Source organism: Chiloscyllium plagiosum, chromosome 8, assembly GCF_004010195.1.
Source record: "Chiloscyllium plagiosum isolate BGI_BamShark_2017 chromosome 8, ASM401019v2, whole genome shotgun sequence".
Lineage (NCBI taxonomy): Eukaryota > Metazoa > Chordata > Chondrichthyes > Orectolobiformes > Hemiscylliidae > Chiloscyllium > Chiloscyllium plagiosum.
The window spans coordinates 88,266,185-88,283,816 of record NC_057717.1 but is presented as its reverse complement, the minus strand read 5'-3'; the positions used below and the strand labels follow the sequence as shown (position 1 = coordinate 88,283,816).

Here is a 17,632-nt window from a genome sequence, read left to right as displayed (position 1 = left end):
ATCTGCCGCTTCCGGTTGTCAGTTCCAGCTGTCCGTTGCAGTGGTCGGTATATTGGGTCCAGGTCGATGTGCTTATTGATTGAATCTGTTTGAACGGTGCCGTTACATCAAATGAGGCCATGGTTTCTTCCTTGTCTATGTGTATATTTCTGATGATCTCCAAGAATTCCTGTGTTGATTGTATAGAGTGTCTGGATCCGCTGATCGGGTGTTTCAGTTTCTGCTGTAGTTCTTTAGCCAGTTTGTGTGATGGTGTCCCTGGTGGTGATACTATGGGTCTGAGTGGGATGTCTGGTTTGTGCATTTTAGGTAGTCCATAGAATCTGGGGGTGTTGTTGCTTTCAGGTTTCATTCTTTGTAGGTCCGACCTGGTTATCTGTCCGTTTTTTTGTAGATTCCTCAGTGTGTTATTTATCCTATTGGTGAGCTGTGGGGTGGGGTCAAACTCCCTCTTTTGGTAGGTGTTGGTATCTGCAAGTAGTTGTTGTGCTTTTTGGATGTATTCTGCTTTGTCCAGGATGACCGTCATTCTGCCTTTGTCTGCTGGTAGTATGATTATGTTCTTATTGTTTCTTAGTGATTTTAGTGCTTCCCCCTCCTTGGTGTTGAGGTTATGTGTTTGTTTTTTCCTTGTTATCAGGGGTACGATACTTTGCCTCACTGTTTGTTGTGTCTCTTCTGTCAGTCCATTGTTCCTGAGTGTGCATTCTAGTGCTGCTAGGAAGTCTGCTGTCTTGGCGTCCCTGTGGTTGTGGTTGAGTCCCTTGGCCAGTATTGTTCCTCCCATGTCTGTGGGAGAGGTTTTTAACCCAGGTGTCTGTTGTGGTGTCCTCTCAGTTGTGTGTTAGGTTGGCCATTTTTTCTTTTAGTGCTTTTTTTTTGCGGTGTGTGGTCCTGTTCTGTCCTATGGTGACGGCCTGTTCTATGGTCCGGGTCCATTCCTGATTGGTGGTTTTTGAAATTAACGATTTTTTGCTGTATTTGTGTAGTCTGTTGTGTGTGTCTAATCATTACCTGGATCATCCTGAATCCGTTCTGTCTGGCTGTGTCCCTGGCTTGTGGGTTGTTGACTGGTGGTTTGTATCTGACACATGGTGGAAGGTTCGATTCTTTCGGCATTCGTGCAGGAACCGGAGTTGTTTGTATGTGGTGCTGAGGCGGTTGGCACAGGATTCCCATTTCCTGGCTTGTCTTAGCGTCTCTCACCCATAGCTGTTCAAAGTTTATGAGAAGATTTGTAGCTCGGGTGCTCATTGTTGTGGTTCTGTTCGCCGAGCTGGGAATTTGTGATGCAGACGTTTCGTCCCCTGTCTAGGTGACATCCGCAGTGCTTGGGAGCCTCCTGTGAAGCACTTCTGTGATGTTTCCTCCGGCATTTATAATGATTTGTATCTGCCACTTCCGGTTGTCCGTTCCAGCTGTCTGCTGCAGTGGCCACTCTCAGACAACAACTCACCAGGACGAAGGACCCGATACCCAGCATGAGCAAAACCAACGTAGTGTACAAAATCCCACACAAGGACTGCACAAAACACTACACAGGACAAACAGGAAGGCAGCTAACGATCTGCATCCATGAACATCAACTAGCCACGAAATGACATGACCAGCTATCCTTAGTAGCCACACACGCAGATGACAAGCAACATGAATTCGACTGGGACAACACTACTATTAAGTGGCAGAGACAAACCACTATAAATGCTGGAGGAAACAACACAGAAGCGCTTCACAGGAGGCTCCCAAGCACTGAGGATGTCACCTAGACAGGGGACGAAACGTCTTTAACACAAATTCCCAGCTCGGCGAACAGAATCACAACAGAACCGTATGCAATATTCAGAGTGTGGCCCAACTGAAGTTTTATAACTTGCCTATTCTTCTACCCAATGCCCATTCCAATGAAGGCAAGCATACCAGAAGCCTTTTTTGACTTTATCTACCTGTACTGCCACTTTCAATGATCTGGGGACCTGCACACCTAGATCCCTCTGCATGTCAATACTCCTGAGGGATCTGCCATTCACTCTATCATTTCCACCTGTACCTGACCTTCCAAAATGCATCACCTCCTATTTGTCTAGATTAAACTCCTCCCATTTTTCTGCCCATGCCTCCAATTGATCTATATCCTGCTGTATCCTCTGAGAATCCTCCTCCCTATTCACAATACCATTAATCTTTGTATTGTCCACAAACTTAGTAATTAGACCAACTACATTTTCCTCCAAACCATTTATGTAGACCACAAACAGCAGAGATCCTAGTACTGCTCCCTGTGGAACACTAGTCACAACCTTCCATTTGGAAAACCATCCTTCCGCCACTACCCTCTGTCTCCTAAGACTAAGCCAGTTTGGTTTAATTGGTTTGTCATTCCTTTGTTGTCCAATACAACTTCTACTTCTGACTGTTATGTCTTCACTAATCTTTTTCTCTTCACATATCCACGGAAGTTTTTACATTCAGTTTTTACATTCAGTGCAAGCGTACTGAGGTTTCCCCCTTTGCCCTCTTTTTCACTGAAATCTAAACTGATCCTAATTGTTATATCTGCTGCTTGTTTTTTGGCCAGTTTCCCCTTCCTGACACAATTCCTAATTTCTCTTGTCAGCTATTGTTTGGCTATGTTTCCCATTTTATTTTCGTGGCAGACAGGAATGCACAATAGTTACATTTGTTTCATATGCTGTTTAAATATTTGCCATGCCTAGCCACTGTCAACCCTTTTAAGTCATACTCCCTAATTTCTCATAGCTAAGTTGCCCCTTGTGCTTTTTAAACAATACTGTAACTGTTTTGTTTTTCAGTCCAAAGTGTATAACTCCTACTTAGCCATGTTATACTACATCTTCCATGTGTTTACCCACGCACTCAACTGGTTTAAATTGCCCTGAAGAATCTTTGCATCCTCCTCATAACCATGCCCAGTTTTGTGCTAATTTTATTAATTTTATTGAATACTGCTTGTGGTACAGTAACTGTGGCATTTAATTGAATTTGGTTCTTGACATATTACTGAAATTATCCCGACTGTGGAGTTTGAATTGAATTAGCTTTATTGTCACACATTCACCTGAGTGCAATGAAAAGTTTACAAGTCACCACTTATGGCACCATCATATGTATAGATTCTTCAGTTTTGTGCTCTGTGAGGCCACTATGTAAACTAGCAGAATATTGTTGGGGTGTGGGTGTGTGTGTGTAGTATGGCAGATTTCTGAAAATGCTTATGATTGACAGGCATAGTTAAAAATCCCACAACACCAGGTTATAGTCCCAACAGGCTTATTTGGAAGCATTAGCTTTTGGAGTGCTGCTCCTTCAGGTGGTTGTGAAGCTGTGTAAAATGTGTATCATTTTACTTGCATGATACTGTAATCTTTTGCTATAAATTCTGTCTTATGGTCCTGCTTTACAACCACCTGAAGAATAAGCAGCGCTCTGAAAGCTAGTGCTTCCAAATAAACCTGTTGGATTATAACCTGGTGTTGTGGGATTTTTCACTTTGTCCACCCCAGTCCAACAATGGCTGCACCACGTCATGATTGACAGGCAGCTATCTTTGATTTTCTGGTGCTGACTCGATAACTCCTGGTAATGTTTGGCTTTGAACTGTGCCTGTCCTACTCATCCATCTAGTGCTATTTTATTGATAGTTAGACCCCAGAAAGTCATCGTGAGAAATGTAACCTCATTTGAAAGTTGCAAAGCAAGAAATGGAAATGGGCTCCTAATTTTAGATGGTGTTTCCTATGAGCCAGGCATTGCCTAAACAATTGAAACTGCTTAGTTCAGTTATTGGAGATGCAGTTTCATGTTGTGTTATAGCTCCATGATCATACCTTCCACTCAGGAAGGTAAATGAATATATTGGCTTCACAACTTCATCTGAACTGCTGAGATGAGCAAAGCTGGAACATACAGTCAACTGTGTACTCACTTTGGTGCTAGCATTGGACCTACTTTGCAATGCAGCCAGGCTACTTTGCTGTGACTGTCCATTCATTGGCAATTTTTTGTGATAGTTTCTTCGCTTGCTTGTGCTATTCCTGCGATAAGACTTTCATTAAAGTAGACTGCAAATTTGTTCTCAGTAGCTGATGGTGGCAGACACCTTGTCAAGATGAAAGGAGAATGTGATTAAGAACTTCTTACACAGCAAGCAGCAAACACTGCAACTTGCTGCTGACAAGGGGTGGAAGTTGTCAACAATTCTGAAAGAAATTGAACAGGCACATGGAAGAAATAAAGTTGCGGGAGCGGGACTGATTGGATTGCTTTAGAGGGAGCTAATTAAGATTCAGTGGGTCAAGTGACCTCTGTTGTTAAGCTCTAGTCAGAGTCAGAACGAATGATACTGAACAAAGTCAGAGTAGACAGTATGAATGCAGGTGGGAGGATACCAAGGATGTAATAGTGAAATCTATCCCTCCAGCAGCACTGACTAGCAGCAGCTTTGTGGAATTTGTTTGAACTTGCAGGCTGTTTGAGTGTGACACTGATGCTCAGCAGGCATTTTATTGCATGTGCATGATTACCATCATAATCATATAAACATTTGCTGCCCCAAATAGGCAAAATATCTGAAATATGTTCAAATCCACAGGTTCAGCTGGTCCCAGACCATAAAATAACTCAAACAAAAACCTCTCAAACTAGTTGCATCCAATGTTCCTCTTCTCTCTGGACTGATTTCTGTTTTCTTGTTAAAATTATATACAGAGCTCAAAAGGTTTATTTTATCAGTGTGTGTCAAATTATCTGAATATGGACATCTTCACTGATGGCAGAGGCAGAACATTTAGTGAAAAACACCAGAGTGAATCAGGAAATGGCTGAGGTATTGGATACTGCAAAAAAAAAAACAGTGTGGTGACGACATCCCAGATGCAATTCTGAAGACTTGTGTTGTAGGAGTAACGACAACCACATCCAAACTATTCCAATTAAGCTATAACACTGGCATTTGCACACCACCTTCAAGCTTCCCTCCTGGCCACACACCATCCTGACTTGGAATTGTCCTGCAATTCCTTCATTGTCACTGGGTCAAAATCCTGGAGCTCCCTCCTGGGAAAAGCTGTGGGTGTGACTGCTCAAAGTGAACTGTAGTGGTTTGCAGAAGCTGCTCCCCAGCACTTTGGGGGCACTTGAGAATGGCTGATATTTTCCCAGCAATGTTCACAATTTTTATTTTTACATGGCTTTTATTCAAGATTAAGAAGATCATAAAATCCCTACAGTGCAGGTCATTCAGCCTATCAAATTCACGCTGACTCTCTGAAGAGCATCTTTTAGAGGTAGAACTTGTAAGAAATATTTATGTCATCTTTCAAATATTTTGCTGCTCTTACAAAATGCAAATCAGTCTTGTAAATCCCCACTGATTTGGTGACCTGATTTTTAAATTTCGAATATAAATGAAAAAAATGCTGTCTAATTGTTATAAATTCCTTTCAATGCTCACCTTTAAAATTGTGCTGATATGAGTGGGCAAATACTGAATGTGCTGGAATATGTATGGCCTTTGCATGGTCAGGTATAGAAACGGGTGTGGTGATCTCGTGCAGTTGTAAGCATTCTCATTCCTGAAGAAGGGCTTATGCCCGAAACGTCAATTCTCCTGCTCCTCGGATGCTGCCTGGCCTGCTGTGTTTTTCCAGCACCACATTTTTCAACTCTGGTACTCCAGCATCTGCAGTCCTCATTTTCTCCTAGCATTCTCATTACTGCCCACTCAAATGTGGTAACGTGAAAATCTTTCCGTACAATGGAAGCAGAGTTGGAATCTTTTACTTCCCACTTCTTCAGCCAGTGTATTCTGTCCAACGTCACCCGACATAGTTAATATCAACATCATGCATGCATACAAGATCCTTTAATGCATATTCCCCTATCCTCCCTTGTCTGCCTTCTGCAAGGTCCATTCCCTCTGGGACACCCTGGTCCATTCTTCCTTCACTCCCAACATTCCTCCCACAGCCCCATGGTACCTCTGCCTGCAACCACCAAAGACTTAACACCACCTTCCCCCGGCCTCCTCAGTATCCAAGGGCCCAATATACCTCCCAGGTGAAGCAGCATTTTACCTGCACTTCTCACAATCTAATCTACTGCATTTGCTGTTCAATGTGGTCTCCTCTACAGTGGGCAATTGCAGTGTAGACTGGGTGACAGCTTTGCAGAACGCCAGTGTTCTGCCTGCAAAACACACCCTGAACTTGCCATTACCTGGCACTGTAACACCCACCTATCCCTGGCCAGCATCTGTCTCAGGCTTGCTGCAGTGCTGCCAGTTTGCATTAACAGCTACTCATCCTCCCAGCCAGGTTGTTATCCACTCTTTGTCTGTCCAACTGTTGTTCTCTCTGGGTTCAACCCCACTTCTCATTTACTCCTTACCACCTTCCCCCATCCTATCTTCTGCATATCAACCAACATGTCAGTTCTGAGGAAGGGTCACTGGATCCAAAATGTTAACTTTGATTTCTCTTCACAGTTACTGCCAGACCTGCTGAGCTTTTCCAGGAACCAATAAACCATCTTTTTGTTTTAATGAAAAGAATAAAGTTCTCCCAACCACTAAAGTCACTTAACTTCTCTCAACATTTAACTCTGTTTGACCTTTACCACAACAGACAAGGGTGGCATGGTGACTCAGTGGTTAGCACTGTAGCCTAATGGCACCAGGGACCTGGGTTCAATTCTACTTTCAGGTGACTATGCAAACTCCACACAGGCATTCTCCTTGTGTCTGCTTGGGCTTCCTCCCACAGACACAACCTGCAGGTTGGGTGGATTGGCTCTGCTTAATTGCCCATGATCTGCAGGCTAGGTGGATTAGCTATGGGAAATGCAGCACGATAGGGATAGGGATAGGGTGCTGGGTGGTATGGTGTGGACTCGATAGGCTGAATGGCCTACTTCCATATGAAAGGGATTCTATGCTACAACCTGTATTTCTGCAATAATTGTCATGTTATATTCAGGCTTTCCTTTTATTGGTGACCTATTTCTCTCTCATTTGTAAATTCCTGTGTATGTTACATGTCCCCCCCAAAACCACTGCTGTCAGCTCAGATAAGGAGATTCAAGGCAGGTGTGATGCTATCCATTGTATGTAAATGACAAGTTGGCTTGGATCGAAGTGCTTCCCCACCGTCTTCACACACCATTTGGGCAGAAATGGTGATCTGGTGATGTGAAACCTGAATATTGCTGAAAAAGCCACATTTTCTTGAAGCTATTCACCTTTCACTCATCAAGCCAATTTCAAGGAATGCCAATGATCGAGGACATAGGAACACAGAAAACAATGTTATGACCTGTACACGATGCTGGGTTTCCCCACAGCTGCAGGCTGAACTCCCACAGCGAGTATTGATCATGTTTGTTTTCTGCCACATGGGACCGTAACTTGAATTTGTCAGAAAATTGTTACCTTATATGTGGTTTACCATCATTGATTCAGCTATGCTGTGAAATTTTGGGTTTGAAAAATACTCAATTGAATTTTATTTAAAAATGTCTTCTTGATAGGATTTAGCCTCTCTAGCGTTTACTGCTTAGCCCAAGTGACCATGAGAAGGTGGTGATGAGTCACCTTACATTTTGGATATTGCTGTTCACTCCGATCCTCCATGTAATGGGACATGGCAAGGGATATTGCACATTGTTGGGAGTCACCGTGTATGCTGCCTGTTTTCCCCCATCCTGAATTGAACTGTATACAGTTAGCACAAGCAGTGTCAGGTTGCCCTATTTGGCTGACTTTTATTTTCTGTTCTTGTTTAATATACTGTACATGCTCTCTCCGCAGACTGATCCTAACAAGTGCCCAGTCAGTAAGGAGCAGAGGTGAGAAATTTGGTGAGTAGGAAGGCAGTACTGCTTTTTATGATCTGTATTGTAATTTTCGTGAGAGTTTAAGGCAGTGTTTTAAACTTTTTTTTGTCAAGTGCTCTGGTTCTTGGCTCAAGAATCATACATTGGTTACAGCATAGAGGTGGCAATTTATCCTGTAGATTACATGCTCGCCCCTCTGCAGGAGAATGCGTTTCCTGATTGGGAATGTTAATCTGGTCCAATCGGGGAGGCCTGACTGAAGGAAAAGTGCAGGTGTGTCAGACATCCTGTTCACTCTGAGAGCTGGCCGTCTGTTAAGGACTGTGTGTGTGTGTGTGTGTGTGTGTGTGTGTGTGTAAAGGATGACTTGGTGATACAGGCCTCTGGGGTTACTCCCACGGTGACAAGAGAAACGCACACTCTGGTTATCTTTTATTGTGAAGGGAATTGAATACAAGGCCAAGGAGGTTATGCTTCCCGTACAAAGGGTGAGATCACATTTGGAATATTGTATACAGTATTGGACTCCTTAGTTAAGGAAGGACGTACAGAAGAAGCTCTAGCTGCCATTTGATTAACTGAATTTCGGATTATCCGAACAAGATCACAAGGTCCTGATGCTTGGCTAACTGTTATCCAACATTTGATTAACCGCACAAAATGCTCCCTGCCCGTGTCCTTCGGATCGCTTTTGAGTTGGGGTAAGTATTTCTGACGTCATGCCATTATTTGGGAAGCTTGACTCGTTCAATCCTGCTGTTGATGACTGACTGGGCCCAGTGCATGGAAAGAATATGTTAGTTTTTCATCTACTCAGAAAAACTACGAGTGTTTATCCCGACAACTTGTGGACCCACAGTTTTTTCAGTTATTAGCAGCCTGACATTCCCTGAGGTACCAAATACAGAAACCTTTCAAGAGTTACAGATTTAACTAAGGAGCATTATGATCCCGAGCTGCCTGCCTAATTCTGAGATGCTATTGGTTTTGCTCGGCGATTCAAGAACCAGGGGTTTTGCTGAGGTCAAGGCAGTGGCACGTGACTTTGGTTTAACCCTTGCTGAAATGCCAAGAGACCGTTTGGTATGTGGGATTAATGATGTAACTGTGCAAAAGTGCTGACTGGCTGAAGCCCAAGTGAACTTCAAACAGGCACTACAACTGGCTTCATCATTGGGAAATGTGGCAGGTGCAACATTGAAGTCAGGCCGCCTGGGCTTGGGGAACACCATCTGAGTGAAGGCAATTGTGTAACCTCATTAAGGACATCTCCTCAACACAGGGACTCTAGGTCAGCCCACAACAAAACCCCTAAATAAAGCCAAGCCTCAGCCAAAAGGGTTAAACCTTGCTTCCAGGAGCCAGGCCGGCAAGCCGCTGTAGTTGTTGCCAGTATGGGACTTGAGACAGCAAAAGAATCCCACCAGGCTTAAATGGAATAATAGAACTTGTAAGGTGGTATACAGGAGAGAGCACAGTCTGAAAGTTCCACCAGTTAAATTGTTCAGCAACATCCAAATCAGAACCAATCAAAATAGCCATCTGGTTAAATGGTCACCCGGTTCTAATAGATGTTGATAGCAGTGTCGCTGTATCAGTGATTGTGGAACCAGTCTTTCACAAAATTCACTCTCGACTCCAACATTCAAGTTTATACCAGGCCTTAGCTTAGTGCGTTTTGACAAGATTTGTAGCTCTGGTTGAGGTTCTGGATATAGGTTTGCTCACTGAGCTGGAAGGTTCATTTTCAGACGTTTTGTCACCTTATTAGGTAATATCTTCAGTGGGCCTCCGGGCGAAGCACTATTGATAATTCCTGCTTTCTATTTATATCTTTGGGTTTCTATGGGTTGATGATGTCATTTCCTCTGGTGATGCTATTTCCTGTGGTGAAGTCACTTCCTGTCCCTTTTCTTAGGGGGTGGTAGATGGGGTCTAACTCAGTGTTTGTTGATAGAGTTCTGGTTGGAATGCCATGCTTCTAGGAATTCTCATGCGTGACTCTGTTTGGCTTGTCCTCGGATGGATGTATTGTCCCAGCTGAAGTCGTGTCATTCCTTATCTGTATGTAAGGATATTAGTGAAGAGGGTCATGTTGTTTTGTGGCTAGTTGATGTTCGTGCATCCCACATCCAACCCCCTCGACCTATCTGTCCATCTTCCTTCCCACCTATCCATTCTATCCTCCCCATCAACTTATCACAATTGCCATCTACCTCCATCCCATTTATCTTTGTCGCAGCTCAAACCGCCTCCCCTATTTTTTTCTCAGCCCCCTTCCCCCAGTCCTGATGAAGCTTGCTCATGGGAAAGACCCGGTGAACCCTGAGCTTGGTAACACAGTGACTCTGCAGGACCCTGTGTTCTTAGTCATTGTGGATGCTGACTCAGTGACTGGGGGTGCATCGGGTTCATTCATCAAACACTAGGATGACAATAGAAAAACTGCCGGTATCTTTTGCAATATACTGATTACCTGGATTGTTGGTCACTGATAACAGGCTGTTATTTACCAGCAAGAAATTTTCAGCATTTTCTAAAGTCATGTGACATTCAACATAAAATGACAGCTCCATACCCTCCATCATCCAATTGTCTGACAAAATATAATCCAAACTAAAACTAACTTAGATCCTCTCTCATTCTAAACTCCATTATTTTGGTCTAAACTGCTCAATCTCTCTTCATAAGACATTATAAACTACTTATAACTCCTAATGCATATTAGCCCATTAGTTCATAACAAAAAAATTTATTCAATGTGGGTGATGGCTTAGTGGTATTATTGCATTAATTGAGAGACCCAGGTTTGAATCTCTCCACAACGGATGGTGGAATTTAAATTCAATATAAAACAATCTGGAATTGAGTCTAATGATGACTATGAATCAATTGCTGATTATCGGGACCCCCCCCCCCACCCCACCCCACCTGGTTTGCTAATATCCTTTAGAGAAGGAAACTGCCATCCTTACCTGGTCTGGTCTGGTCTGGCCTACCTGTGATTCCTGACCCACAGTAACATGGTTGGTTGTTAACTGCTGTCTAGCTGGGCAATAAGTGCTGACCTAGCCAGTGACCTCCTCATCCTGTGAATGAATAAAGAAAAAAAATTAAAGTTCATTGTGAGATTCTTCTGGGGCTGGTGAGATTTGAACCAGATATTTTGGCTCAGTGACAGGAACAGTGCCATTGTGGTAGAAGACCCCTTCAAACAGCTGAATATTGCTTCAGGAACTAACCCATTGCAACCATGGAAACAAATCCAGATTTCCTGTGTGAGAAGGAACCTAATGTGCATTATACACATGCAAATTGTTCGAATGATTGGATAGTTAACCACTGTGCAAACCTGACTTGGGAAATGACATGAACAGTATACATGGTGGAAAGTAGGTGAAGACATGAATTGCTGCCTTTATTGAATGAGTCTGCTTTCTCTTTTTAACACGGTCAGATGCTTTCCTCAAGGATAAACATGAAGGTGTATCTCAGGGGGTTTGCTTCAAACCAAAGTTCAGCTTTTAATTGCATTGCTCAGTTATTTTCTTGCTTTGTGTGTGCGCGGCGAGCTTATTGATTTGCCTTTGTCTGGAAATATATTTATTCCTTGTTTTAAATCACTGGCATAAGGTTTAAAAATAGATGGATCTGAGCATTTCTTTGTTTAAAAATCACAGGAACGAAGCGATCCAAACTCCTCACTGAGCATTATTTTAAATGTCTGCTCACTTTTCATTAAAAGATAGTGGGTCACAGAATCATTGCTGGGTTAGAGCAGTTACCATCAGGGTATCCAGAATGCCCCTTGTCAACAGCATCTGAAAACACAATCTCAGGGTTCATGTCAATATTGCAAACACCCAGTTGGACCTCACCGTCAGTTCTTAACTCTGTTGCTATCCCTGGTTTGTTACACTACTTAGCCAATATCCTGTTCAGGGTCAGTGGAAGTTGAATCCCAACTGAACACGGGGAAGTGCTGATTCAGCTCATCAGCTACTAAAACCGTTTCATTCATGACTTTGATGCCTTGTGTTTGACTATTCTAGTGCTGCCCTCAGCCTCCCCACTTTCCATTCCTTCCAGACTTGAACTTGTCAAAATCTGTGTTCCTATCCTGACTCGCCCCAAACCCTGTTCACCTATCACCTCTCTGCTCATTGAACTACATTAACTCTCATTTAGACAATAGACAACAGACGATAGGTGCAGGAGTAGGCCATTCTGCCCTTCGAGCCTGCACCACCATTCAATATGATCATGGCTGATCATTCTTAATCAGTATCCTGTTCCTGCCTTATCCCCATAACCCTGATTCCACTATCCTTGAGAGCTCTGTCCAACTCTTTCAAGGGTGTACAAGCCCAGTCGCTTCAGTCTTTCATTGTAAGGTAATCCTGCCATTCCAGGAATTGACCTCGTGAATCTGCGCTGCACTCCCTCAATAGCCAGAATGTCTTTTCTCAAATTTGGAGACCAGACCTGCACACAGTACTCCAGGTGTGGTCTCACCAGGGCCCTGTACAGCTGCAGAAGAACCTCTTTGCTTCTATACTCAATTCCTCTTGTTATGAAGGCCAGCATGCTATTAGCCTTCTTCACTACCTGCTGTACCTGCATGCTTGCCTTCATTGACTGGTGTACAAGAACACCCAGATCTCTTTGTACTGTCCCTTTACCGAAATTGATTTCATTTAGGTTTCCATATGGGAGTCTTGCAGTGTTTAAAATTCTCCTCTTTGCTTTGGATGTTGTCTCTATGTACTGCCAACCTCCATTAACCAACAGCAATCTGAAATTTCTATGTATCTGTTTCGAGCCACTTGCACGTCCCTGATTTTCCAACTGCTGCACCTTTGGCAGCAATGCATTCCTCGGCTCTGGAATTCCCTCTGTGTGTACTGTCAGCCGTGGGCATTCTCCTCCGTCAGTACACCCCTTGGATCTATCTCTCTCTCTGACCAAACCTTTCAGCAGACTCTGATAACTCCTTATTATTCTGTAAATTTATGAACACTATGTTCAAAGGCCTTACAATATTTTACTCTCAAATGTACTATAGGAATGCAAGTTGTTATTTATTGTGCACTGGACTTAATTAGAACAACTTTTTTTTGTCTAAAGATTTGACCTTTAAAAACTCATCATTACAGTCAGTATAAATCACTGTTTCCTCTATTGTTTCAATGCAGTGTATGGTGAGTTCTCCTTTTGGAGATTAATAACTCTGTTTTTAATGGTGCTGATTGAAGGCAGATTATTAGTCAGGATAGCAAGAGTTTTAATTTAAACAATACTCCAGCTTGGCAGCATCTGTGGAGAGAAATCAGAGTTAACGTTTTAGGTCCAGTGACCCTTCCTCAGAACTGCACCTGAAACATTAACTCTGATTTCTCTCCACAGACACTGCTAGATCTGCTGAGCTTTTCCAGCAGTTTCTGCTTTGGTTTGATTTCCATCATCCACTGCCCTTTCTGATACTTGTTATTCGTACCCTGCTCTGTCATTGGCATGGAATCTTTAACGTGAGCGACTAGAGCAAATATCTTGGGCCTTGATTTCACTGCCCTGGTGGAGAGGGGTCATCTTGCAAAGCTAAGAAACCTGGGCTTCCTCAATGCAAAAATAGTTTCCTGTCAAAGGAGCAGCCAGATTGACTCACCTGGCTGTCTCTTGGGCAGGGAGCTTAAAAAAAGGACTGCAGCCAAGACTCTGCTGTCCTCTGAGAGGGTATGCCATGGTGAAGTGTGTGGGAAGGGCGAGTGCAATGTGGTAGTTAGTTGGAATAGGTTGGAGTTGCTTGCAGGTTTTTCAGGGGTAGGGATTGGAAACAAGTTCAATATTGGGGTGAAAGAGGAGTTCTACGATGTTGGCAAATGTGTCTGTGTCAGTATTGGGGAAATAGATGCGATTGGGACACAATGAGGGAAGGTTAGAGTTTAAATTTAGTCCTTCTTAAAAGATTAAACTGGTGTGTGGTCTCCTGAGGAGGTTTTATTACCCACTTGGGAACCCCGCAGCCTTCTGGACTTTATTGAGTTCAACAGCTTGAGGGCTTGAGCTCTCCCATATCCTTACCCCAATTCATCCACATCAGGTTATCTCTCCGTCCCAACGGTTAGCCAATAACAGCCCTCATAAATAGCTGTTCACCCTCAGAGTTGGATCGTTACCCACTCCTCTGTCCAACTGTTTTCCTGTCTCTTTGGGCTCTATCCCCACCAATAATTTACTCCTTAACCCCCTGGAGAAAGTGAGGTCTGCAGATGCTGGAGATCAAAGTTGAAACTTTATTGCTGGAACAGCACAGCAGGTCAGGCAGCATCCAGGGAACAGGAGATTCGACGTTTCGGGCACAGTGTGCCCGAAACGTCGAATCTCCTGTTCCCTGGATGCTGCCTGACCTGCTGTGCTGTTCCAGCAATAAAGTTTCATCCTTAACCCCCTCCCACCCACCCTATCTTATGCATATAAACCAACATTTCCCCAGCTACCAGAGGTTGAAAGGACGGGTCAGTCAACCTGAAACGTTAACTCTGATTTCTCTCCACAGATGCTGCTAGACCTGCCAAGGGTTTTCCAGCAATTTCTGTGTTTGTTTGTGATTTACAGCATCCGTGGTTTTTCTGTTTTTACCTTGCACAGCCTGTAGTCCACATTCGTGCACAATGAGCTAAACTGGCATTCGGTTGTGCACCACTATTTGTGTTGACCGTTTTGCAAACTAAGGCCTATCAGCAAATGTGCAAATGTTACTGATAGCAAGGTGCTTCTTTAGAGAAATACCTGACCAAACGACGACACGATTGATCTCCAGTTAATTGTGGTTTCCATCTTTGTGCCCGGTACAAGCTATGCATTCTGGGCATGGGGCTTTGCCAGGCATGTAACTATTATTATGTTTACTGGTTTGATGCTTAGACTATGTGCATGTGACAGTGAAATATTAATAATCCCTTCTGAGGAACCTGATTAGTGAGATATTCTAATGCAATTTAGACTTGAGGTTGAATGAGGGCTCCCTTTGGAGGAAGGAAATTCTGATCTGCAAGGTGTCCTGATCTTTGAGCTTTGGTGTGAGGACTTTCAGTTAATAGATTGTTTACTTGAATTGTAAAGAGAGTTTTCAATACACAAAAGTGGAGGGTGAGCTGAGTTGAAAGGTGAAGCTCGCAGGGCTGTTTTGGGTCGAATGGTATTTCTCATTATACAGCTCATGGCCTTATTATGGTTACATTGTTCTTCAGTACGATTTTGAGATGCCCATATATTATCCTGGGCATACAGTAGTGAGTGTAGAGTGAAAGATCTTACAAAAATCCTTATCCTTAATCAGGCCAGATAGGGTGGGGGGAGGCCAGAATTGAGCCAGTCGACTTGATGGAATGCAGTACAATCATATATTGGTATTATCAATGTGGTGAAACTACAATAAATGTGGCTATAGGGGTTTGTTATGCTAATGGAACACAGAATCCCCATGGTGTGGAAATGAGCCAATTGGCCCAACAAGTCCACACCAACTGAGTATCCCACCTGGACCTACCCTACCTGTCCTTACAACCCTGCATTTCCCAAGGCTAATCTACCCAGCTGCAACATCCCTGAATGCTATGGGACAACCTGGTATGGCCAGTCCACCTAATTTGCACATCTTTGGACAGTGGGAGAAAAGAGTACCTGACGGAAACCCACGCAGGCATGGGGAGAACATGCAAACTCCACACAGTTGCCTGAAGGTAGAATCAAACTAGGGTCCTTGGTGCTGTGAGGCAGCAGTGCTAACCACTGAGCCACCGTGCTGCCCACATCAAATCTGTTGCAGCCAGAGGCATCACCATTTTTTTTATATCTCTTCTTTGCGAAGCCAGTTGGGAAGTTATTGGGTCAGGCACTACATGAGTTGAAATAATGGCCATATTATGTTGTGACCGTCAGACTTCTCAAAGTGCTTTATAGTCAATTGAGTACTTTCGAAATACAGTCTGTGAAATTTGGGAGATTTCTTTTCAAAAATCTTCACTTTGTTTCCATTCTTTAGTTTGACAATTTGCCCAATTTTGCTGGCAAACCAAGATGTGGACATGCCATGGTGTGCTGGTAAATGTTACTAGACTGATCATCCAGAGCTCCAGTCTAACGATCTGTGGTCATGGGTTTGAATGGCAGGTGATGAAATTTGATTTTAAAATTCTGGAATCAAAACTAGTCTTGTGGTAACTCCACGACAATCAGCAGTGGTTATAAAAATCCCATCTGGTTCACTTATGTTTTTCAGGGAAGGAAGTCTGCCAACCTTACCTGGTTTGGCCTACATATGACACCAGATTCTCAGCAATGTGGTTAACTCTTAGCTACCTTTAGGTAATTTGAGATGAGCAATAAAAGCTGGCCTGGCTAGCAATACTCACATCCCATGAGTGAATAAAAAAAAGGCAAGTTTCTGCACGTGCCATTACCATCGTGCATTTCAGTCGGAAATGTGGAGAAGCCCCAATCTGTGAATCTCTGTATTACTTGATTATAGCTTTATGCTGCTCTGCCGTTTTGTGTCTGTCTCTCTGTGTCTGTTTGTCTGTCTGTCTGTCTCTCTGTGTCTGTCTCTCTCAAATCGTCTTGCCCTTAAACATAATGGTAAGATTAAGAGTTTGCTAAATTTGCATGTTACAATCCATTAAACTCGCTGAAGAAAGTTAGGACTCTCCTGCAAGTGTAAGTGCCCTTTTAACAACTTGCTAAATATAAGTACAGCTAATATTCCAGATCCCAAAGGCAACAATTTAAGCAATTGAGTCTCATTACTGCATACAGCAAATTCTAGTACATTGCAGGAGTCCAATCTATGGAACAGCTCTATGCTGGCATTTCCCAGCACTAATTTGATCAGTGCTACTCACTGCATATCACTGTACTTTCTCTCTCTCTTTAGTGTCTATCAAGAAATCTGTTTGAAAGCTACATTAAGTTTGCTTCTACCTTCCCAACACTGTATTTCAAAGCCTAATAATGTGTACCCCTCCATCCTGCCTTGTCAGAAAGGTTGTATATGCTACTGTGTCCCACTCCTGCCAATGAGATTAGCTAAAACCTGCCAAGGTACAGCCATAGCGTCCTACAGCACAGAGATAGGCCCTTTGGCACAAACTGGGCCACGCTGACCAAGATGTCCATTCATGCTAACCCTATTTCCCTGCACTTTCCCCCATACCCTTCTAATCCTTTCCTATCCATGTATTTGTCCAAATGCCTTTTAAATGTTAACGTACCCACCTCAACCATATCTGTACCACCCTCCGTGTAAAAATGTTGCCCCTTAGGTTCCCTTTTATTCTTTCCCCTCTAACCTTAAACTGATGTCCTCTTGTCCTCAATTCCCCAACCCTGGGAAAAAGACTGAGTGCATTCACCCTATCCATACCTCTCATGATTCTTATACACCTCGATAAGATCCCTCTGAGTCTCTCATGCTCTAAAGAAAAATGTCCTAGTTTGTACAATCTTTCCCGATAACTCAGACCCTTGAGACCTGACAACATTCTTGTAAATTTCTTCTGCACTCTTTCCAGTCTAATAATACCCTTCCTATAGGAAGCTGACCAAAAGTGAACACAGTATTCCAAGTGCAACCTCATCATCGTCTTGTACAGCTGTAACATAACTTCCCAACTTCAATACTCACTGCCCTGACTGATGGAGGCCAGTATGTCAAAAGCCTTCTTCACTGCCTTGTCTACCTGGGACTCCACTTTCAGAGAATCATGCACCTGAACTCCAAGGTCCC

General features: G+C 43.3%; 1 protein-coding gene across 9 annotated transcripts in view; it reads left to right on the top strand.

Annotated features, from left to right (window-relative positions):
- The window catches only part of LOC122552164 (EVI5-like protein), a 264,526-nt gene that overhangs the window by 47,018 nt on the left and 199,876 nt on the right, over window positions 1-17,632 (top strand). For 4 of the 9 annotated variants that reach the window (XM_043694689.1, XM_043694685.1, XM_043694688.1 and 1 more), the window contains exon 2: window positions 7,823-7,872. The gene's annotated coding sequence lies outside the window, so the exon portion shown is untranslated. Of the gene's footprint in view, window positions 1-7,816; window positions 7,873-17,632 lie in introns of those variants that run through there. The other 5 variants (XM_043694693.1, XM_043694692.1, XM_043694687.1 and 2 more) reach the window with 2 other exon arrangements.